The sequence below is a fragment of the Stegodyphus dumicola genome, chromosome 3, assembly GCF_044657685.1.
Source record: "Stegodyphus dumicola isolate Sdum_Otavi_A_Nest chromosome 3, ASM4465768v1".
In the NCBI taxonomy this organism is placed as follows: domain Eukaryota; kingdom Metazoa; phylum Arthropoda; class Arachnida; order Araneae; family Eresidae; genus Stegodyphus; species Stegodyphus dumicola.
In genome coordinates, this window is record NC_140770.1 from 251,506,114 (window position 1) to 251,530,852 (window position 24,739).

The following is a 24,739-nucleotide window of genomic DNA, read 5'->3' on the forward strand; positions in this document are numbered from 1 at the left end:
ACTACACCACGAGGGCATGCCAATAATGCGGGAGAAATACTTTATAATGTAACACGGATAACGCCTAGTTATCCTTAGAAAGTCATCCACGAAACCGAATATGGTTCTAAGATAAATAGCTTGCTTTGCTACGATCAATAAAGTAACCAAGCAGCAGATTAATCGAATTGTTTCCAATTTTTAGAATGTTGGGAATATGACTTTGCGAGAACATATTCGACATCTATTCGAACAAGCAAAAACTCTGGAGATGCGTATTCTAGAACAAGATAGTTATGCTAAACGCAGAATTATAATGATCTGAAGTACTGCCTTGTTTATGTTACTGGCAATTCACGAACTTTAGCTTCTCTCTGTACAGTAATGTAGTACATCGCATGTACGTAATTTCGCTGGGCTCCCTTCCTATTGCGAAAATATCAAAAAAGTAAATGGTCTGGAAAGATGCACGATTAGAGTGCCAAGTGAATTGCCACAAATATCAATTGGAAATAAAAATGGAATTTAAACCGCATTGACTGCCAAGTTTATTAGTTTTTACGAATTCTACTTTTTAAGTATCAAGTATCTTCACAGTAAGTTGTTTTATATTTTACACATAAATATAAAGGATATAACAAAATAGCTAGTTTAGAAAAAGGTAGTTTAAAATAAATAGTTAACATAGCTGTTTAAAAAAAAATAATTGGCGACCTCAAAATTAACATTCTAGATTTGGTGCTCTACCCCTAAATTCATCTGTCTCCCAAATTGGAGATCCTTCCATGTTACGTAACCTTGATGTAGATACCTCCTGCCCAATAAAATAACTGTAAATCGAAACTTTCCCTAACTCGAACTGAAATTATCGAATCCCTCTCTTCTTCCACTTAGTTGCAGCGTTCCCTGCTAGCAAGAAACAACTTTTTCACTTATTTGCTAACTCCATTTATTTCCACTTATTGCTGACTGCTTATTTGCCTAAGAAGATGACGTCGTATTTTAAAATGGAACTTATTGTATTCGACTATAATTAAGAAATATCTTGTCTGCAAAAGAATGATTTGATATGCTTAAAAAATAAAGATTGTGATTCTTTCAGCTCAGTTGTGCTAAATGCATCTTCATTCTTTTCCACTCAGCCTTACCTTCAGCCACTACGGTCTTCTCAGCCATATGACGCAATATCGAAATCTGCTAAAAATTCCAGTGCCTTCATCGACGCGTTTTAAAATCATGACATATGTGTGATCATGACATATGTGTGTATGTGTGTGTGTCTGCACGTGTAATGATAGAAAATATGTAATTCAGCTTTATAATTTAATTTAGTGATAGTCTCTTAATTCCTCAATTTTAATTTGGTTATTTCGTCTCTCTGTTCTAAAAATAAGGTTTCAACGTTCAAAAATAACAACAACCATTTCAACGTTCAAAAATAACAACAACGTTTCTGTACTGAGCCATTTCTACATTAATCTGTGTTGCATGGCTTGCGTAACGCTGATGACGTAGCTTATTCGAAACTTAAACTCTTGAGAACTGAAACCTTTCTAATCTAAATCCAAACCTTCTCTTGGTGAACTTCCATGTTGACTTAATTGCGCACTTCGCTTCTACCTTTGCTACTGCTTAGACATTATTTCGCTGTGCTCTGTTTCTTTCGCAATAATATCAACACAAATTTTCAGAAAATAGGCAAGATTAGAGTGCTAGGTGAATTTTGGTCACAAGTGTCAATTTAAATAAAAATGGAAATTTATCCGCCTCAACTGCCAAGTTTCTTAAATATTACGAACTCAACATATTAGCATACTACGCAATCAGAATTCTTCCTTTCAATATGGATCTACGTTCTACGTCATCGACATTACTACGTCTTTCACTACTTTTTTTTAATTATATATATATTTTTTCTAGACATTGTACGTAATACTGTTTAGGTAATATATTAAAAGACAGTCATGAAAACACAGGATATAGAATTCGATATCACTAACACCTTCTTTTAAAGATAAATCAATTCCCCTCCCCCACACACACTAATATCACATCACAGCAAATCAACTGTCGATAGTCTCGTGGATCCGTATTAGTCGTTATTTTGGCCGGGCCTTTTCTTTCCTATCTTTTGATAAGTACTTTCGCTATGGAAACACTATTTTTGTAGCATTGAATTGTACTTAAGACGATTCATCTTAGAATCATCTCTGCGTCTTCAGATGCCATGGCTTTTTTTCGGACATTACGTCTTGCTCTGCCATATTCATACTGCACAGTAAAGCCTGAACAAATTCAAAATGGAACATTTCGTCATTTCTGAATAAAAAATGAAATGCAAATGGCGAATTTTCCGTGAGACGGCCACTGAAAATTATGTGTGACTTATCTCACTTGTCTGACAGTAACATCAGAAGAAGCCCACAAAATTCATCATGGCAAGAAGAACAAGATTGCGTCTGTCATTGGCTAGAGTCTTGAGCACCATACAGGTGACAGTATGACGTCACTCAGTTTCGCCCCGTTTTTTTGGAGAAAAACTCGGGGGGACGGTTCCGAAGGTTTGCCACCTCTCTTCCCTACCACCGAGAGGACTTTCTGCTCGCCATGCATTTAGAGTGCCCCCATGCCGCAAAGACAGTATACGTTTACAAACATCTATACCTTCTCTGGGATTCGAACTCGGGCCCTTCGGTATCGCAGCAGACTCCCCTAACCACTATATCGCCTGAGCGGCCGAAAATTATGTTCCTTGCCACGATATACAGTAGAAACGTCGTTAACAGGACTGTTTTATACTTTGCCAGTTTGACTTTTCACGTGTATTGGAAATGTGTGTTACTAGGAAATGTGTGAGATATAAATAGGTTTGTACTCTGACGTCCAGTTTTCACATTCCATGTTGGTTAGCTGCCTGTTTTCATACATTCTTTGTAACGTATAAAATGAATAAAACTGTCCCCATTTCCTTCAGTTAGAAATATCTTATTTCATACATCCATGTGCTTTGCTTGCATTAATTTCAAAGCTGTTACAGTTTTACTTTTCATAAACTTTTACGAGAGTTTATATCTCATTTCGCTTTCTTTTCATAGTTTTTTGGCTTAAAGAACTTTGTAAACATTTGAACAGACACTTTATATTTGAAAGTGAAATATGACGTTTATTTATGTTTAAGAAGTTTAAGAAGAAATATTTGCAGTTTATATTTCTTATTTATACGAAACTTAATGCGCGAACTGCTTTCTCTTTCCAACATAATTTCTTCTAAGATGATTTGTCACATTCTTAAACTTTCCAAAAATCTCCGGTTTACTGCACATAAAAATGCATATCCACTTTACCACGACAGGTTGGACAAATGTAATTCAGATTAATTGATTACACTTGAGTAGGTCGTAACAAAATTAAGATTTCTCGCCTATTGAACCGAACTCCATAAAATGGTTCGACAAAAAGAAATTTTCCGAATTTCCTTCTATGGCCTTTTGTCTTTATTATTGCGTGACTTCTTAACGCTGAGTATAATAACATTCATATCATTAAGGAGGTTTAGGAAGATTGTTCGGGTAATTGCTGTGGAGCACGAAAAAGCTCCATAATAATAGTTAATCATCTTTCCAAGTTTCGCCTTCATTTACGTGTGAAAATGTTCGATTTGAATGCCGATGCCACTTTTCTGAAGAGTGCTCAACACGTAATTGCAGAGAGGAGGATATAATTTAAAGCTTCTGCTTTGTGGCATTCTTTTCTGTAAATGGACTAGTTGCTGTGATGGTGCTTTGCGAAATTGATTCAAAACATTAGTTCGGGCGAGAAGAGTTATAAATTGGGTTGTTGGTTTTATGTTTACAATATGAGTGTAATTGTATATTTTTCCTCAACTTTGAATTTCTCAACGGAAAGCTTTGTCAAATGGTTTTGCCTTTTCATGAATTTTAACATTTCTAAGCCATTTTTATAAGTATTAATTTTGATGAAATTGTTAATTAATTAAAACTGTTGGTTATTTTACTGGACATTTCTCCTTCCTTTTTCCTCTCTTGTAAGATAAATATACATTTTACTTCTTCTCTTTGCATTAATTACTGTTTTAATTCGAATGTAAGCCACAGTAAGATTTTTAAACTGGACAACTGGGAAAAAGTAGTTAAAATTCTCCGTTCTTGAATTTAATCCCAGGGTTTTAGGATTTTAAAACAGGAAAACTGAAAAAAAAATTAAATAGGTATTGAAAAGTACCTAGCATATAGTAATAGTAAATTTAAGTGCAGAATTCTTGAGTTCAAGAAATAGAATGTATGTGGAAACACATTCGGTTAGCATAAAGAGTTCTTGAGTTTGAGTCCCGGTTAGAGTATTGCTGATTCTTTTCACTTTTCCTTATCATACTTTCACTAATAGCTAACTCTACACTGTCACTTTTGTTTGCTACTGATTTTATTACAGGCTTTAGATTCACTAGTCGTAACTTTTCCATGAAATTATTAAAGCCTGAGCCAAAGTTTATTTAGGTGCATTAACTCAGGATTTAATGTCTAACTTGAACATTTATTCCGAAATCCTCGCTAGCTGCAGTGATATGAAATGCTGTTGTTGTTAGAAGGTTGTGTAATCGTCCGGTTCATGTATAAATAAAAAAAACATATTTTAAATCTTTTCCGTGTCTTATATTATTGTCTTTCTTTAGAAATTAAATAGGGCGATAGACCATTAATATGTCTTTATAGTCCCAGAAGTTGAAGTTTTATGTAGTGTAAAACTTACAATCTGTTTAAGTGGTAAAAAGTATACTATGGTTCTTATTCAAAACATTGTTAAGCGTTCCAATAAGAAAGAAAGCGAAATATTTCACAAAAGATTTTATTTAAGTTATAAAAAAGAAAATGAATAATGCAATGATGAATTATGTAATTAACTGCGTGTCAGCCAACATAGTGAAAAACAAAGAGATTTCAAAAGTCAAAGTTCGTTTCTTCCCTTTGGTAGAGAAATATGAAAAATGTATTCCGTTTTTTAGATAAATATATTTTTATTTCTCACAAACTTATGATCATGGGGAAAATTAAATACAATTATTTGCCTAAGAAGAACAGAGTTTAAATAACTAAATGAGTTCAATAAGTAAAAACATTGGTTAAACTCTGTGGAGCGGAGGTTATATCCATGCTAAATGAGGATATTTTTCGTTTTTTCGAGAATGAATTGTTACGATGTAACTGGTATCGAGTCGGCATTTCACTTATAGTTTTTTTATAAGACTGAATAGCATTGGTATAACTTTAAAAACTTAAAAACCACTTTCTTGTTACTTTCTTGGAAGCTTAACGAGAATCTGTTACTTCGAAAGATGGTAAAAATGATAGAAGGTTAAGTAAGTGAACATTTTTTCCTCTTGTTTCTATAAATTAAGATCTTGTTTCTCTCTTATTTATTCTTACTATTCTTGCTACTGCAACTTCCTAATGTAAGCAATATTTTGCTACAGTGGATGGACAAAAATATGGAAACACCTTGTGAAATGCATGTTTGAAAAGAAAGATTGATTTTAATGAAATATGTAGGTGGCGCTAGCGTTTTTGACTACTGACGCCACCTATACAACTTCGTAAATGTGCTAAACAGTTCAGTTGTTGTCGGAGTACTGTTATGTAAGGTTGTCATTGCATTATGTCAGAGTTAACAGACTTCGAATGTGGGCAAATTGTTGGAGCACGTATGGTAGGTGCTTCCGTAAGCAAGGTAGCCGAGGTGTTTAGTGTTTCAAGAGGTACTGTATCGAAGATTTATTCCGCATATTTGAAAAGCAGAAAAACATCATCTGCTAAATCACAGCGCGGACGAAAGTGTGTCCTGAGTGATCGTGACAGACAATCAGTAAGGGCAATTGTGACGAAAAATAAGAAGACCACAGCTGCAAAAGTTACTGCTGAAATGAATGTTGTGTTACCGAACCCTGTGAGTACCAAAACAATTAGAAGGGAGCTTCATAAACAGGGAATTGCTGGCCGTGCTGCAATTGAGAAGCCAGTCATCAGTGATGCTAATGCCCGTAACAGGAAAAGGTGGTGTTTAAGTTATAAAGCCTGGACTATAGAGCAGTGGAAGCGAGTAATATGGTCTGACGAGTCTTCTTTCACATTGTTTCCCACTTCTGGCCGAGTTTACGTCTGGAGAACGTCATCTCAAGCCTATAATACAGACTGCTTGTTGCCAAGAGTGAAACATGGCGGGGGTTCTGTTATGGTTTGGGCAGCCATATCGTGGTTCTCTGCTAGCCCCATGATAACTGTGTCAGGGCACATGACTGCCAAGACTTATGTGAACATTTTGGCCGATCAAGGTCATCCCATGGTACAAAATTTGTTTCCCGATGGTGATGGTGGCTTCCAAGACGACAAAGCCCCTGTTCACACAGCTCACATTGTCCAGGACTGGTTTTCTGAGCTCGAGGATGAGTTGTTCCATCTCCCCTGGCCACCACAGTCACCAGACCTGAATATTATCGAACCTCTGTGGTCTACATTGGAACGGAAAGTGCGTTCTCGTTATCCACCGCCAACATCGTTATCTGAACTTGCCACCGTTTTGCAGGAAGAATGGTGTAATATTCCCTTGGCAAACATACAGGAACTGTATTTATCCATTCCGAGAAGACTGCAAGCTGTTTTGGATGCCAACGGGTTTCCTACACCATATTAAGCAAAGAAACGTGTTCTTTTAAAGGTGTTTCCATATTTTTGTCCAACCTCTGTATGTCGATAGCGCTAAAACAATTACCTGCAATAAGTTTTTTTTTTTTTTTTTTTTTTTTTTTTTTGTCCCATGCCTATAATGGTGGTAGTTTCTGAAATTGTGCTGGGGCAACGACACCTGATTGGGAAGGTCCCTTTTTCCTATGTCGGTATTCGCACGTAAGACGCGATGGCATCATAAAACATACCAATCTTCATTCCATATTTTTCGGGCTTAAATAGCGAAAATGTTTTTGAAATGACAAAGTCCTTTAAGTTCGATTGTTGTTTATTGCTGTTGTGTACTTCGAGGGAAAATATGACTAATATACCTTCTTCATAGGTCTTTCCAATCCGAAAGCTACATTTTCTCATTTTCTCCCCTTTGGAATCTAATATGCTTATTATTGAAGCGCAGACAATTGATTAAAATCAAAAACGAGTGGCATTTGTTGCTGGAAATATTGGAATTCTGTGTCTTTGTTGAATAGCAATTTGTGTAAGCTTTCATTTCGGCATCCATATTGCAGCTCGATAAAGGTGGCAGATGATCACTTAAGCTTCGTGAAGATTATTTCTAAACATTATTAAACATTTTTCCAAGTTATCAAATGGTAGCTGTGTCTTTGATTTACAAGCATTTATACAACATTTTGTAGTATACTAGTGCAAATTACAGATATTTTCAAGTAATTCCAGATAACTATAGAATTTTAAATAGACAAAATCAGTGAGATCCTTCTTTAATAGCTACATCTTCAAATATATATCAGAACAGTACTGTCTCCGTGGCAGAACAATAGTTGTTCTTCTACAGGTAAAGAAGTCTTAGTCTTTATTCTTGGCAGAAGGGAATTTAGATATTGGTGTTACACTGAAGATGAGTTCTCAAGCAATAGCGTAGCCAGAGCTTTTGCTGACCCATCTTAATACAAGCAAAAACTCTGCAAAATACCTAATGTATACTGTATGACATTAAAGTCAGGTAAAATGCCATCTAGTTCGCGCGTGATAATTGGCGTACAAAAGAAAAATTTAAAAGTGCTCCATAGCGTACTTGAACATGTTGGTGCGCAGAGAAGAGAATTTCTGTTAGTATCACTTCAGTGCTCAAAGGTGTAGCAGTAGCTGTAAAACAAGGCATTTGACTAATTTAAAGTTCTCTCTCAAATTTACTAAATCTGAGAAAGAAATTCACGACAGACTGAAACAAATTTATGAAGATGAAACTTTTCGATATGGACAAGATTCCATTGAAAACGCTGCTCAAAGTGATAGGAATACGATGATCCAACAAATGAAAAAATGGCGATGTTAGTCAGAAAAAACAGCAATGAATGTCAACACGTACAAAGATATACAGATAAATGTATTACAAAGGATCCTTTATGTATTTTCAAAATATACCTATGTCGACTGCATGTTCTTTCTGCATAATAATGCCTCGTCAAATCTGGTCGTCATCACAAAACAATATATGGCCTGTACAAGAGCTGAAACTTTCGATCATACACCATGCTCCCTTCATCTCAACTTGCTCCAGCATAATTCTTCCTCTTTTACACCTGAACTAAGACCTAAGAGGAGAATAATGTTTGTACACTCAAAAAAGACACCAAAAGCTATGTGACGAGAGTTTTCCATGCATCCCCGCGGTTTTCTGGAACTGTACAGTCATTGTCAAAATTTCATTACAAATGACTGATATTTCTTATGAACATGAAACATTGTCCAGATTTGTAAAAAATCTTTTACTTATGAACACTTTCGAGGAACATTTTTATCATACTTGTTATTATAGTAATATAAATTATCTAAATGGCATATATATAAAAATTAAAATTATTTGTTTATTTTTTAACATTTTAAAGTTTTGTTATGTTTATTTATTGTTACCCAAAGTATCGATGGCATTATGGAAATGTATTTGATTATGGAATTTACTGTTCGATAGACAACATGAGATTAATTTAGTCGAAATTCACGTTTTCATGTTTTTCTCTCGAAACTGTCGTAGCGTAAGAAGGATATAGCAAAAACCTGAAACTAGTGAAATTTCTTAGATTTCTCCAAATGCTCTATCGAAGATAAAAATTATTTTTCGCCTCATTTCTATTTCGGAAGGTATTTTATTCTTAATACTTCAGTTACCACCACCTTCTTTTTTCTACTCCAGAGCTCTATGAAATACTTCTATAAAATTATCTCCAATGAGAAACGACCACCCAACAAGTTTGCCACCCGGGACTGGTCGTCCACTCCATCCGCCTCTACTTAGGACACTGCCCTCAGGAAATTTGGCAAGAGTCCCTCACTAATGTTGCACGAGGCTCGAATGAAATAGTTCATAATTCTATAAGGACATTAAAGAAAAACTAAGTAGAAGCTTAGCTGATGTTGGTTATGCTTGTGAAGATTTCCTGATATAGAAACCCATTAAAAATAGTTGCTTAGATTATTAAAAGCCCTTTTAGTGGTTCGTTGTTTTGGATCTGCTAGTGAAGAACTGTAATTAACATCTTCTGCTGGATAATTTGTATGATTACATATTTTAGTCTGTTTCCATAAACTTGCATTCAAAAAGATGATATTTATATCATTAAAGAAAGTAAGAAAATTAAATAATGCAAACTGTAAGCTAATCTATACCTAGTCATGGAAAATTTCGAGACCAGATAACGATGGTTATGCAACTTTTACGGTTGAAATAAAGAGTGAAGAAGAGTAAAAAGAAAGAAAGTGAAGAAAAAAGGAAAATAAAAAGTGTAGAAGAAGCTATTAAAAAAATAAGGTTTAAAATATAAAATGTGAATATAAGGCCATAAAGAAAAATAAGTCTTTAAAAAACATACATATGAGACTTCGACAAATTTGTAGTTAATATGATTTGAGAAGATGCTCCCTGCTAAAATGTTGTGGGCGATAATTCGCCATTACCTCGATTGCGCGTCTGAAACGTTTGCCTCTTGGCCATTTAAATGAGGCAAAGTGTCAAACATTTTCGTATTCCTCACGATGTGGCATCGCAGAGTAACTGGTAGCATGTCAGGCTAGCAATCGAGAGGTCTAGAATTTTAATCTCTACTAATTTTTGTGTTTCCTGCTCCTGAATAAATATAATGACTCTATAAATGGATCTCGTTTTTACTTCCTTCTACAAAGTAAAAAGAAAGTAATATAATCGAGAAAAATTTCGGGTATTATATTTCAACGAAAATATCGATTTTGATCGCTATCCAATGCAATTTAATGATGTTTTTGCGTGACATCAGCAAGTAAGGACAGAATAAAGGACTCTTTTTCCCCAAAAAAATTATTAAACTGATTTAAAATGAATTCTGAAGAGAATTTTTCGTGGCGTTTGTGCGTACGTATCTCGCATAACTCAAAAACTAGTAAACTCAGAACATTAAAATTTTGTATCTAAGACTGCTATAACATGTAGATGTGCGCCTCGTATTTTGGTTGCAATTGTCCCCGCCAAAAGTATATAAATATATATATCCACTCTGTTACTCGGCTCAGTGAGCTTAGTTTCTTTATTCTTATATGTTTGTAAATTCTGCATTTTTGCTTTAAAAATGATTGAATTATGTTGGTCTTATCTTCCGGTTCATATTTTTTTTTTGCCTTTAGTAAATCTGCATGCAATAGTTGTTGAGTTATCAACAATTTACGCATACTTTAATATTCCTTAATATTCCGTGCAAGGAAGTCATGTGGTGTACACATCAGATTTTTTAAATAAAAAAATAGATCTTTGTTTCTTAACAGGTCATTGAAAAATATAATTAATGAAGATGCACTTTAGAAAAAATATTGTATATTTTAAATATGCAAGTGATATAATTCTTTCACTTGATATTCAAGTGATATAATTTTAAATATGCCCTGTCTCTCTTATTGTTGTGCGTTGCCGGCGTGCCATAAACTTCACAATGTCTATCAAGTTATTCGAATTAGGTTTAATCAGATTGTACTTTTAAAAAGCAAAGTGAATTGTACATTAGTTGTATGCTAAAACACATTCTGAGCTCTGATGCCAAAGCAAAGAAAAACTATTTAAAAGTATTATTCTCGGTACTGAAAGTAGTTTCATGACGAGCAGCTACTTTGCAGCAGCTGTTGTGAACATATGCAAGGTCTCACATAATATAATCTTTTCAACTGGTCGATGATTAAGGAACCCGAACGGTCTTCAGTATCTTTTCAATTATGAGTGGGCTGTCGAATGTACGCTTAACCACAAAAATGAAACTAATAATGACTTAGAATACTTGACTACTTAGCATTTCAAACTAAAAGAGAAGATTTCACCTACTTGCAAAATCATTATTTTTTGCAATTCAAGAAGGTGTATCATGCATCGATCTGTATGGAAAAGAGATAAAAAGTTATTTCCGAGTTCATTTACTTTCAAGAACTAATATAGGTATAAGAGGACTAATATACATAATAAGAAATATATAATTAAGAGAGGTCATCTGGAATAAGAAGACTCCAGGGTAATTGAATCCTGGAGTTTTCTTATATCCTTTGTCGGTCATATAAAAACCATAAGCAATGAAGTTGCGTTGTTAACCTTCCTAGATCTTCAAGGATGATACCTGGTAATTGTTTTTGTACGTACTCATGAAATTCACTATCATGCATGCTATAGAACTTCAGAGCTCATAAAAATATTCTAAATCTTCAAATATGATCCCTTGTAGTTGTTTTTTCTGTGTGGTGGGTAAAGATATGATACTACATGCTGATTTCTAAATTTTTACAGTTCACTACGTCATCAAACATGATCACTTGTAATTGTCCTCCCAACGCTTAGTTAAAAATACCATTATACCTGCTGTTTCCTTTCTCTCTAGAGTTCAGTTTTAAGGATCCACTTATTAATTATCTTACTTAGACCCTACTGAAATTTCCTGGCACGTCTAAGCCCCCCCATCTGCTTGTGCTTATAATTACCTGTGGGATTTATAAGTAACATAAAATGGATGTGTAAAATTCAAAGTAACAAAATGCTGGAGATTCACAGTCATCAAGCTAAACGAGCGTTCGCGCGGTTCTAAATGATAGTACGAGTAACTCGGCTGATGAAACGCCAACACTGAATACTTTAATCCTCAAAGCTGGACAAGACAATAGTATAATAGTCAGTGTCGCTGTCAAAATTCTAAGAACTTTGTTCTTATACAGAGTGTCCCAGAAACATTGTTCTCGACTTTTATTCCTTAAATAGGATTGTAGACATGTAATATAAATTACAAAGTTACGTAAATAAAAGGTCCAGAATTTTTTGAAATCAATTACAATTTTCAAGGAATTAAATTTAAAGAAATACCAAATTGGCATTTTTATATGGCCCCCGTACAGAACAATTCTCAATTAGAAACATGCGGCTCATGCACTAATAAGGTCACATACGAAATCTCAGTATTTTATCAGAAAAAGTCGCAGATATATGAAATTACATAAATGCTGACTTGTGCCTGGATATGAGTTTCAGGAAGCATAGTTTTGTAAATTTGTAAATCAAATTAAAGATAAGACTTATATTTTAGATACTTATGATGCGTTTCTTCATCCCGATATGCGCAATATAGCTGTAAGCATTTGCGTTTTAATTTATGATTAACCCTTCACCAACCGTTTTAAACATGTCTCTGCGAATTTTTATAACAAAATGCTGAAATATTGTACATGAACTTATCGATATATGGAACACATTTTGCTAACTGAGAATTTTTCTGTACAGAGGCCATACAAAAATGTAAATTTTTCATTTCTTTAAATTAAATTACCTGAAAATTTTAATTTATTTCATAAAATTCTGTACCTTATTTTACGTAACTGTAATTTACGTTATATGTTTATGATCATATTTAAGGAATAAAATCCGAGGTCAATGTTTTGAGACACCCTATATACACGTATCCCATTTACATGCCGGCGAGAGGTAACGAAAAGATAAAATGACACTTAAATTTACACAACTAACTTCCCTACATCTTCAAATATAATCTAATTTAAATGCTTCCTCTAATATTTCATGAAAGTGATTTTTGTGCATGCTGTCATTACCAGCATCATTGTAAAAATATGGATGTTAGATGGCAGCACGTTATCTGTCGGGGAAAGTGCTGCCTTCACGAAGATTTCAGTACCGAAACTAGCTCTTAATCACGTTACATGTGCGGAAAACCAAAAATGGAAATGCGGCCAACCCATTTAAAGAAGATTCAAACTCATGCCTATATGTGAAAGCCACATGTATAACATGAGTGACATTGCGAATTTTTTACTTTTTCCTGCAATGTATTGTATGAAATGTTTCGTATTGTTAGAAATAATTTTCCCAGTGAGTAAAATTTGATCTTTTTGAAATTCTGTATGCATTTAAATCAGCAAAAAGTATTATTTCATAAATAAACCTTCAGAATACAACGATAATTACAAACTCCTAGTTTCAATAAAACCATGGCTAAACCTATTCAACTATCAAGAAAGACTTAAATGTGAGTTTGACAACGTTATAAATGAAAAATGGCAAGTATTTTAATTATGGAAGCTATAGTAAACATAAAGATAGCTTAATTTTACGGCAAGATAAAAATGAGTATAAAAACCTGGAATTTATTATGTCGATAAATTCCTAGAAATAAAGATAATAAGTTTGTTGTAGGACAAATTTGAATCTAAATTTTGGCTTCAAATCATTTCATACGTTCTACATTTTTAGAATAAAGTTGAATGAAAAATTAAGCATCTTTTATTCAAGAATATAAATTAGGTTTTTTTAATATAAAATCGCTAAAAGAAGAAAACATAAAAATTGAGGTAATGAGCATTTAGGAGGCAATAGGGGTGATAATCCAAAGAATTAAAGATGAGGGGGAAATTAATATGCCTGTCATTAGCGTAAGCAGGATTATAACGTAGAATATGTAATATTTAATTATTTATTAGTTTCATTTTATTTATTTATTTACTTATTTTTGCTAATGCAAATAAAGCTGTGTAATGTTTTTAGTCTAAAATTAAGTAACACTTAAAATTATATTTTGTGCTAATATATTACATTTAATACCAACCACGCTCTCATTTTGATTTACTTCTCTCGAATGGAAATGAAACACCCAACAAAAATTAAAACTTGGAGCTAAGAGAACATTTATTAACAAGGAAAGTTATCCATCTTAATTACACCCTTGGTAATTTGAAATTCAATAAACTGTTTTGCCATGTGGACGTGCATGCTCGAATATGAACACACGTCAGCCAACCGTAAAGGACTTACGACCACTCATACGTTCACTCATAAATATTAATTAACATACACACAATTTCAGTCTATTTCTCTCCATCCATCCTTTTTTGGGAAAATTTAAAAAGTTTTAGCTTTGTGGGATACATTAGCTAAGCTTTGGATGTGAACAAAAATAGATGTTACAAAATTAGAAACTGAATATAATTAGCTTGGAAACTGAAAACAAGCGATTAAATGCAATTTCTGTCACAGTTTATAAACACAACATTTTTAACCCATGTCGTACTTGTTTTAAAGTACGCATAATATTAATCAGTACTACAAATACCCCTCATATGTAAACTAATAGTATATGTTATTAATTGATGAAGAATCTCTACTCATTCATGTATGTTTCTAGCATAGTAAAAAAACGGCGGCATGTGGAGCCGCCAAATTTGTTCACATGTAGCCGGTCCACAGAACATCTGTACCTCGAAAGTGGAATTTAAATTTATTTACTTATTTATTTATGTTTCATGCTAGTTTTTATTTAAAATATCGGTAATTAAAAAAACAATGTGTTGCCACACGGTAAATCATATGAGTACGTAACGTCATAAACGTCAGCAAAAGTAAGTGAATGTATAACGTTGTCCGTAACGTCGCAAAACGTAAAGCTTTCAAATTTAACTCAGCTATTTTAAAGAAACATGCTACCCCTCGGCAAAGTCCAACATTACTTGCCTTTCACATTTAATCAATAAATTCAGCAATTTACGTATTGCCGCTGCCTGAAATAAAGTATTTCCATCTTCCACGCGTCAGTAAGTTGCCAGTAGGGAAAGCATAAAGTATTTAACTTTTCTTTCAAATTAAATATGTCTTTTACTATCAAACTAAGCGACTTCAAAACAATAAACGCATCTCAGTTACTATTAATTTTTAGCTGGATGCGCGAAATTGCATATCTATTTTGGAGGCTAGTAGCCAAAAAAAAAAAAAAAAAAAAAAAAAAAAAAAAAAAATCAGATTTTAAATTACGTCCAAAGAGGCTTTTTTTTAATGTTTTGTATGTTACCTTTATTTACTAAATACCATGTTCTTTGCACTTAAACCATAAAATTCAGTTCAATAACAATGTCGCAAAATAATTCTAAAATGAGCATATCTTTAGAATTTTTGATACACAGTTCCGCGCGCTGGAGATAAAATGGTTCCCCCCCCCCGTAGAGTGTTGCCATTGCTCGCTTTTAAATCGTTGACATTTTTACTCGAAAATTCGTTAAAGATTTATAAAATACGAAATTGATATTAAAACAAATTCCAAATTTCAAATTTGGTCCTCCACATGTCCGTATTCGTAGGAGGATTACGTCATTCAAAATTCGATGGCTCTATGTACCGTTGTTTTATCACAATGCGTGAAATAGACATACATTTATGCAGATTTTTCATTATTTAATTTCTTCAAATATAATGCAGGACTCTAACATTTGGTGACAACAATTTAAAAAGTGATTCGTCGTTTATAGTGAAATGTCTAGTAATATAGACAATCTTAGTTGATTTTAACGCAGTTAAATTATAAGGCATGCTTTATAGTGCTTTTAGTGCTCTCGTGATAAGTTGGTTAGTATTTAGGATTAAGCCTCCCTGACGGTATATTGGTTAGGGGAGGTAAACCGCTGAGTGTACTTCCGACCCAGGTATCCATGCCGAACTGGTTACCAACTCGGCGGGAGTCAACCACTAGCTACCAGGCCGCATCCTTGGGCAGCCCCGGCTGAGCAGACGACATTTATAAAATTAAGCAGAAGTTCATTGATGAACTCTTCAAAATGTTTCTTGGAAAATATTTAACCAACCCTGTATCCTTAATCTTAATATTTGAAAGGCATCTTCTCATTGGAAGAGAACTTGCCAATGTAAAATTTAAAATTATGCAAAAAAAGCAATCTTAGTTTTCGATAGATGTTGTCAGATAATTTTTATTTCGGAAGAGGGGGGAGTCCCTCCCTTTTTCTCCCAGTCCTGGGAAGAGGAACCTTTACTAATTCAGAAGTCAAGCAACAAAAATCAGCATTATATTTTCAAAATTTTTGCAGGACTAGTTTTGACGGTTTTACCGAACTACCATCCTCAGCTGCAAAACCGCAAATGAACGAGATAGGCTATAATGATTAGATAAGATAAGAAAGCCTAGACAAGAATAAGCAAGTGGTGCCATCTGTTGATGAAACCAGAACTAAAACATAATTTCTTTAAAGGCCGAAGGCAAAGATGGATTGGAATTAGGATCGTTAACTGGAATGAGATATTCATATGCATACAAGGCACTTGAAGAAGAGTACAACAACGTACAAAGAAATATATACATGTGCATTCAAGGCACTTGAAGAAGAGTACAATTAAAATATATGTATATACATATAAATACAAACTCATATACAGATATATACACACTTACGTACATAGATATTCCGAAACAAATAAAAGTATACATACGCTCACTCATATTGATATATACACCCATACATATACGTTATCATGATAGTTAAAGTTTACAAGAAGCATGCCATTGAGGTACGCGTGATCCTTAGTATAAATTAGGTGCCATAAATAAAAGATATAAACATGTACAGATACATTACAGCATTCAGAAACAGTACGAACTTTATGTATGAGAACCTGGCACAGCATAAATACAAAATTACATATTGAACATACATATCACATACTCTGTTGCTGACATATTGAACTAGCTTATATAGATTTTTATGACTACTTTCTTCCAGTGTCAGAAGGACAAAATACCTTTTTGGCGCCCCCCCCCAGAAAGAAAAACAGTGATATGATGAAAATCTTGTTTGGAGACCATTTGGCGTCTCTCTGCGAGCGGCGCCCCCTTGCCCCCCTCGCTACGCCACTGAATATGTGAAATGTGTGCATGATTATATAAAATATAATTACCTTTTCAATAGTTGAATGCTCTTTTTTACTAATTCTTGAAAGTTCTGATCTATGTTCTGTATACCATATAGGTAATTCAGCTTTTTTGTCTAGTTCATGTTTTACTATAAAACAAAGTTGGTAGATTTTAAGAGTAATAGTATATGGTTAAGTGTAGGAGCAAAGAAATTTGCGAGAATGGAAAGCAGCTATGTCTATGTCTATGTCGTAACGCAATTAAGAGGCAATCGGCCTAGTTGGAAAGCAGTGGTCGTAACGGTCCTGTTTATACCCTACTGCAATAACGTGAAGAGGAAGATAGTGCCATCGATCGGCAAAATCAGTAACGGAAGTTGAAAAATTAAATTAATAGAAGTTTAAAAGCGTTAGAAAGGACTAGGTTGGACTTAAATTCATTACCTAAACAAGCTAAATCTTTGTGAATGTGAAACATTTCAAGAAAAACTAATTCACCAATGGAAGAAGCTATATGGATAATTTTTACAGGTCCAAAGTCAATATTATAGTTAAATTCCCAACTATGATTAGCTATCGAAGACTTGTTAATTTCGCCTTTTCTGGCTTAAATTTCATGTTTCTTGGCACATAATTTCAACTCTCGTTTAGTTTGGTAGATATAGCTCAAACCACACTAACACGGTATGGTATACATTCCCCAAGAATTGAAGTTAAAAATCTTTAAGAAACGAACCAAGGATTTTATTGGTACACGAGAAAATGACTTGAAAGGGGAACTTTTGGTAAATCCGTGCAATTTTGAAACTAACAGATGGGTGAAATGGAAGCACGACAAAGTTATTAATGTTATTTCTAATAGCGGAATGGCTTCTTTTTTTAAAGGCTTTATCAATGACCAAACGAGAAAATCCTTGGTCAGTGAAACCTGATTTCAAATAATTGATTCATTAATAAGCAGAGGTTCTGAGGAACAAACTTTGATACATAATAGTATTAATATTATTCGTAGCAGTAAAGCAAAATACTTAATAATAAAAAGAAGCCATTTTTTGCTTAGCCGGGTCACATGACTTAGAATGGGGCTGTAAACAAACAGAAAAGGATTTATGGTAAACGGTAACGCAGAAATTAGATTTATGGCGAATTTATAAGAATATCAAGGAGGGGAAGGGTATTGTCAGATTCAATTTCAAAAGTGAACTGTATTGCAGGATCAAATGAATTTATATTAGATAAAATCTGGGATAAATATTCTTTATTACCATCAAAAAGCACGCTTCATAGTGAATCCAGAGATGCAGTGATAGTTTCTCAAATAATTTGACCTAAAAATAGTGCATGTAAAATAACAGGAGTACGGGACTGAGAGGATTACCCATAGCTTATTCTTCAATATTGTGATAATATTCATTTTGGATAGCAAAGTGGTTCTGACCTAAAGAGACTTTAGTAAGAGAAATTAACTCTTCAATTTCTGTATGCGTGGAATGGAATTCTTGTAGCCTAGCTTCAAGACATGTAACAGTAATTTAACAAAACAAAAAAAAAAACAAAAAAAAAAAAAAAAAAAAAACATAATGGAGCGTAGGGAGGAATACATTTAAGTTTATCGACGAATTTAAAAAAAGTTTTTCACAGTATGAATATTATTAGAAATTAAAAGAGAAAATCTGGAACCTAAATATTTGGCTAAATTTATGATGCCATTCCTAAGTTGAAAACTATAGGTCGAAATGCAATACCAGTGTTCTAGACGTTGTGGAGAACATAAAATCTAGCACGGTTAGCAATAGGTGGAATAAGTGATTTTTTAAACCGAATTGGGAGTATAAGCGAAACTTTAACAGCTGTTTTGACTTTTGTGAGGTCCGAAATTGTAGGATCTTTAGGGATGGAGCAGTATGGGTCTTTATTTATCAGTTTTGAGATACCAACAATAAATGTGTGTTTGTCCATTACAACGATCTGTCAGCCCTCACCAGCTTTAGAAGTTATAATTTAGTATTAGAATGGATGCCTCCCCTTCCTTAGTTTTTTATCAAAATTCAAGTCAAGCTCAAGGTTGTTTCTTTACTAATTTTAAGCAGTGTAATGCGAAAATAAAAGCTGAAACTGTACATACAAGTAAAACATTTTTAACTAACGAACGGGCTGACTGCATGGGTGTTTTCGTGGTTTTCCCCATGTGTAACGGGTATACGAGCCAGTTTCCCTTAGAAAGTCCTCCACGAAGGCATCCCTCCCCTTAGGCAGACAGCCCTAGTGTGCTTTGCCGTAATTAAATGCACCACCGCACCATTTTTAACTAAAATTTAAGTTACAAAAAATCATCGCCAGTAAATAAAACTTAATCTTATATTAAAAAAGCTCTCTCATCTCGATCCTCTCCCTTATCAATTAACTGACTGCAGGTTGCGTCTAACACCCCCTGAGGGCTTGCTGTGCACTCCGACTGCAAGTTAGAGATCCTGGTGCTCAAACGGTGCTCTCCTGCTGCACATATGTGATTCTTGATATAAAGATGCTGACATTTTCTATAAATGTACATGAATTTTGTAGCAATTACCAAATCTAAATTTTTATCTGACCGACGTAAAGCTATAGCTAGTAAAAGTTTCAATTCATTGCAAAATATAAAACATAAGACATATGACAGACCTACGACAAAAACTGAATAAGATTTTTAATTTTCAAATTTGAGACTACGTGTAAGAGCCGTAAATGAGGTTAAGCAAGTCTTTGAATTTCTACATAAATAAAAATAACAAAGTAATTTAGAAAAAAAGTCTCTATAAAAAGTCTCAACGGTAAGAAGGATTCAACGTTACCGTAAGACTAAAAGGTCTCAACGGTATATAGAGCCATCGAATTTTGAATGCCGTAATCCTACTGCGAATATGGGCATGTGGAAACCGAAATTTGAAATTTGGAATTTGTTTTATTATCGATTTCATATTTTGTAAAGCTTTAACGAATTTTTGAGTAGCAAACTGAACGATTTGAAAGCGAGCAATGGTAACACTCTACGAGGAGGGGGGGGGGAAACCTGTTTATCTCCAGTGCGCGGAACTGTCTGGAAATTCTAAAGATATGCTCATTTTAAAATTGTTTTGCGATATTGCTGTTAAATTGAATTTTATAGTTTAAGTGCAAAGAACATTTAATAAATAAAGGTAACACACAAAAGGTTAAAAAAAAGTTCCTTTTAGGCGTAATGTAAAATCCGAAAGATTTCCGATTTTTCTTCTTTTCTTTTTATAATATGAATTCAAGATTATAAAACTGCATGAGAAATATTAATAACGCAGTTTTAGCATTCGAAAATCTACGTATTACTTGGATGAAAATTCCTTCAACAAATATTGTTTGTTGTTGACTAACGCTCGCTTGTCTGACTTACAATCAGCCCAAGCCCTTGAAATTCCTCTTGGCAAGCAGCGCAAGATTACGCCTGTGAGCACCTTACAGGTGACAGTGCGACTTAGCTCAGTTCCGCCCCCAATTTTGATGGACAGCACCTCAAGATGACGGGTACGCATATTTAGAGTGCCCTCATACCGCATCGACACTATACATTTATAAACATCCATGCCTTCTCCGTGATTCGAACCCGGGTCCTTTGCCACTGCAGCCAGCGACGCTAACCACTATACTGGTTGGACGGTTTCAACAAATGCCACACAGTTATCAAATACAAAATACTGCGCACTAGTCAAGCACAAAATATAACATAATGATATTAATGAGAGCCCACCAGAGCGGTCGAGCGATACAGTCGCTCATTGGCAGTTGAGTCCGAGCTTCAAATCTCGCGAATGGGCACTTTCGGGGCTTTCCCCATGTGTAACATATATACGAGTCAAGTTCCCTTAGAATGTCCTCCATGAAGGCATCCCACCCTTAAGACAGATAGCCCTCGAGGCTTTGCCGTAATTAAATAAACCAAACCAAGAATATTAAAGGGGAAAAGGTCAATCTCAAGTCATTCCTATTTATTTTAACCGACTTCTCAAAAGTGCTAAAAAAAAGAAAATGTAGAAAATTTCAAATTTTTTAATTAAATTTTTCGTTCAGTTTTTATCATATATGAGTCGAGCGTTTGGGGTTTCGTTTTTAATAACAGGTTTAAAGTCTTACTAAATGTAACTACAACGATAGAACAACACTATCAAAAATAGATTTCCTAATTTCTACGAAACTGTTATTATACATTTGAGTATGAGTGGCATTTTGTGATTCATATAGTATAAAATATAAAGGAAAATATTTGAATATTCACGTATATATCAAAACACGCGGGAATTTTAGCTTCATCTTAAAATATTTTCGCAATGGGGAATGTATATTTATGACCTCCAAGAAATAAGGAACGTTACAAGAACTTGGATTGAAACGATATATATTAGCTGATTTGTTTCTTGATATTTACATTCTGCTGTTGATAAAAATTTCAATGTATTTCTTTGAGCTATTCTTAGTATGTATAATTCACCCTTTCTTGACTGGACTGAAATGTATTGTTATTTGTTGATATACTATATATTTCACATATGTTTTTTTTTTTTTTTTTTTTTTTTTTTTTTTAAATATTCTGTCATCCCATTTCTCTTAGGATTCTCTTCCTCGGGAAAACAGTATTATATTTCCAATAAAACTCTCTTTCTACTCTGTTCTCAAGCTGTTTGATGCACATATGAATTTCAGTTCCGTTTTATAGTGTTCTTAAATATAAATCTGAATATATAACAGAGCAAAATACTTGTATTTTATTATACATGTATTTTCCAAGTTATGCTAGTATAAATAATCCTTTTCGAGGTATCTATTTTTCAAAACAAAATACATTTTAATGTTTCGATTTCTGTCTGGACTTTTTTGTGTGTCTTTTTTCTTGTCTGAGTAGTCAAATTTTTCTTTTGTATTATTTGATTCTCAAAATATAAGAGCAAAGCTAATGCAAAAATTTTATTCAGTAATATGGAATTCTCGCCTTTTCCTTTGCTTATTCTTGTAGTGCAATTGGTACCAAGTCCAACTGGCAGTCGAAAGTTCCGTGGTTCGAATACCGGCTACAGGCGCAGTTGGTTTTGCTGTTTCCTCTTCAAAAATAAATAAATAAATAAATAAAAAATCGCTGTAATGGAATCCAAATTAAAGGTGATAGACGATAATTCTTCACCACTTGGATTTGGTCAACGGGTCTCTGACTAGCTCAAGAGTCCTTTAAGTGAGAAAGTGCTTATGTAAAGAATTATAACTTTTTTACGTGCACAGTTCCTTGGTGTAAGCAGTTAGCATGACCACCTGGTAACTAGCAGATATTTAACTGGAATCTCAGCAAAGACGTTATGTTAAGCCGTGAAAAATTAAACAGACGTCAAGTTAAGAAATACAAAATTGAAAAGAAACTTTATGTGTTAAAGAGTACAAAATTCAAAAGAAACATCGTGCTAAGCAATACAAAATTCAAACGAAACCTCATGTTAAGTATTGTAAAATTCAAAATGCCTAATGTTAAGCAATATAAAACTCGGCCAAAAAACTTTCAACGATGTAAAAATAAATCAAAAAGCAATTTAAAAGCCATGCTTTTTAATTCCAAAACGTAATATTTCTAATAAAATATCTCTGTCTCATATATCTAGTAAAATATCTCTATTTCATATCTCTAATAAAAACAATATAATATATTTGTCAAAAGGACAGCAATCGCCCTCTTAATTCGGTCTCTTTTTTTTAATGCTTAGCGAAACAGCAATTAAATTTGCTTAACCGTAAAATAATTTTCACCTTTATGATAAATGTGTTTACTACATGATTTTTTTTCACGTTTTTAACTCTGAAAATGCTAATCATCCCAAAATTATATGTGAAGGCCGATAAACAGTTACCGCTTAAATTTGGTAGACTGGTTCTTATACCTCTCTCCAGTCGCCCATTAAAAAAATGAGGAAAATACGAATTAACGTATTCCCCTTTCCTGCTGTCATAATGTGGCTGGTTAGCATATTTCGAAGCAAGTGAAGGCTTCAAGGCTCAAATACACGATTTGACCTTTGGCGAGCTATTGAGCCATTTGATAAACGAGTACGCAAATGAGTTTATACGCACAGTACTAAACGGTACAGCATGCTTATTATTTATTTATCCTATTTCCTATTTAAGACATTTTATGGAAAAGGTCCGTGAACTGAAATATTTCAAAAGTTTAACTAAAGGAATTCCTACCTCACCCTGCATAACCGTTTTCAAATATGATACATTAAATTAAATTTGCATATCTTACCATTAAAATTCGAAGGCAATTGCTGTTCACATTATTAAGTTGATCTGCAGATAGGTTTGATTTGTTCTGCTAAAATAGGAATAAAAATATTCGTTAAATGCGGACTCTTATTTTAAGAGTTTCCCACACTTTAACTTAGATAAGGTAACCAAAAAAATTCTTGCCGTTTCTGATATGACATTGGAAGAGTTACCCCCCAACATAAAATTAGTCAGCTCCAACATAAAAATAGTCGCCAAACCTGGCGAGCAATTACGGGAAAGCACACTAGGGCTATCTGCCTAAGGGGAGGGATGCCTTGGTGGAGGACTTTCTAAGGGAACTGGCTCGTATACACGTTACACATGGGGAAAACCACGAAAACACCCATGCAGCCAGCCCGTTCGCGGGATCCGAACCTCGGACCAAACTACCAGTGTTCAGCGACTTTACCGCTCGACCGCTGGTGGGCGGATGGGAGTTCGGACATAGACCAAGAGTATAAAATCGCGTTGCATCGGTAATTGGTAGCTGTTTATACTTCCAATGCATCTGATTTTGATTGAAGTTCTTCTGTAGCTTGAATATTATTCTTGGAGATTGATAAAACTAATGCTGTGAGATTTCTCGCATTGTGATGATATAGTAGTGTTGTAAATAGGTTGCTTAGGTTGTTGGTGAGTTGCTGTAGTGTATTGCGTTGAATAGTTTTATTAAAACTGTGTTGTATAGTTGTATTGTATTGTGTTGTATTTAGCACTATTGATTGAGGTTGTTTAGTTGTATTTGAATTTGTCATTGGAACTATTGCTGTAGTGTATCTTCTCATATTGTTGTCATTGATTTGTAATGTCTTGGGTCCTCCTTGAAAGCTGTGATCGCTCGTCACGTTTTGCGTACTTATCCGATTGGATTGTCTTGCTCCTTTTGGTACTTCTCTTCTTCCCATTTTCTCCGTTTTCTCATCTGAGATTTTCTTCACGTCCGGATTTCTTTATGTCAAGTGCCCTTGGGCTTTATTTCTGGAACCGGCAACATTGCTCTTCGCAATAGCTCGGTCAATTATAGAGTCTAAGTCTTCAAACATAGCTCACACAGCGGCTGATTGATGAAGGCGTCAAAGGCGCTCGTTCGGAGTTGTTTGCTGTATGATTTTAAAGTGGATCTGTCAGCAGCAGAATCAAGTCGCCGAATTTACCAGGCCTTTGGAGATGATACCGTTAACGAACAAACAGCTAGGCAATGTTCAGGTAGACCTCGCGTACAAGTCCTTAGATCTCGAGCCAACCAGACTACAACCTTTTACATTTCCTGGACAACCACCTTCCTGGGAATCCTTCAACAATCGGCCAGACCTCGAAAAGGCCGTCACGGTCTTCTTTGCGTCCAAGACTTCTGAGTTTTACCAAGATGGCATCGCACAGCTAGCCAATCGTTAGCAAAAGACACTGTATGCGATGCTGATTACTTTGAAGATTAGAGGTGATTATTTATTTGTTTTATGACTTTTTCTTTCTGACTGTCCAAAACGGCAAGAACGTTTTTGATTACCTCGTAATATGTACATTAACTTAATTCCGAACT

General features: G+C 34.3%; 1 protein-coding gene across 3 annotated transcripts in view; it reads left to right on the plus strand.

Annotated features, from left to right (window-relative positions):
• Positions 1-24,739, plus strand: part of LOC118193271 (uncharacterized) — an 86,202-nt gene that overhangs the window by 16,841 nt on the left and 44,622 nt on the right. The window contains exon 2 of one of the 3 annotated variants that reach the window (XM_085814041.1): positions 21,503-24,637. The exons of the other annotated variants lie outside the window; for them this stretch is intronic. The gene's annotated coding sequence lies outside the window, so the exon portion shown is untranslated. The remainder of the gene's footprint in view (positions 1-21,502; positions 24,638-24,739) is intronic. 3 annotated transcript variants of the gene reach the window in all.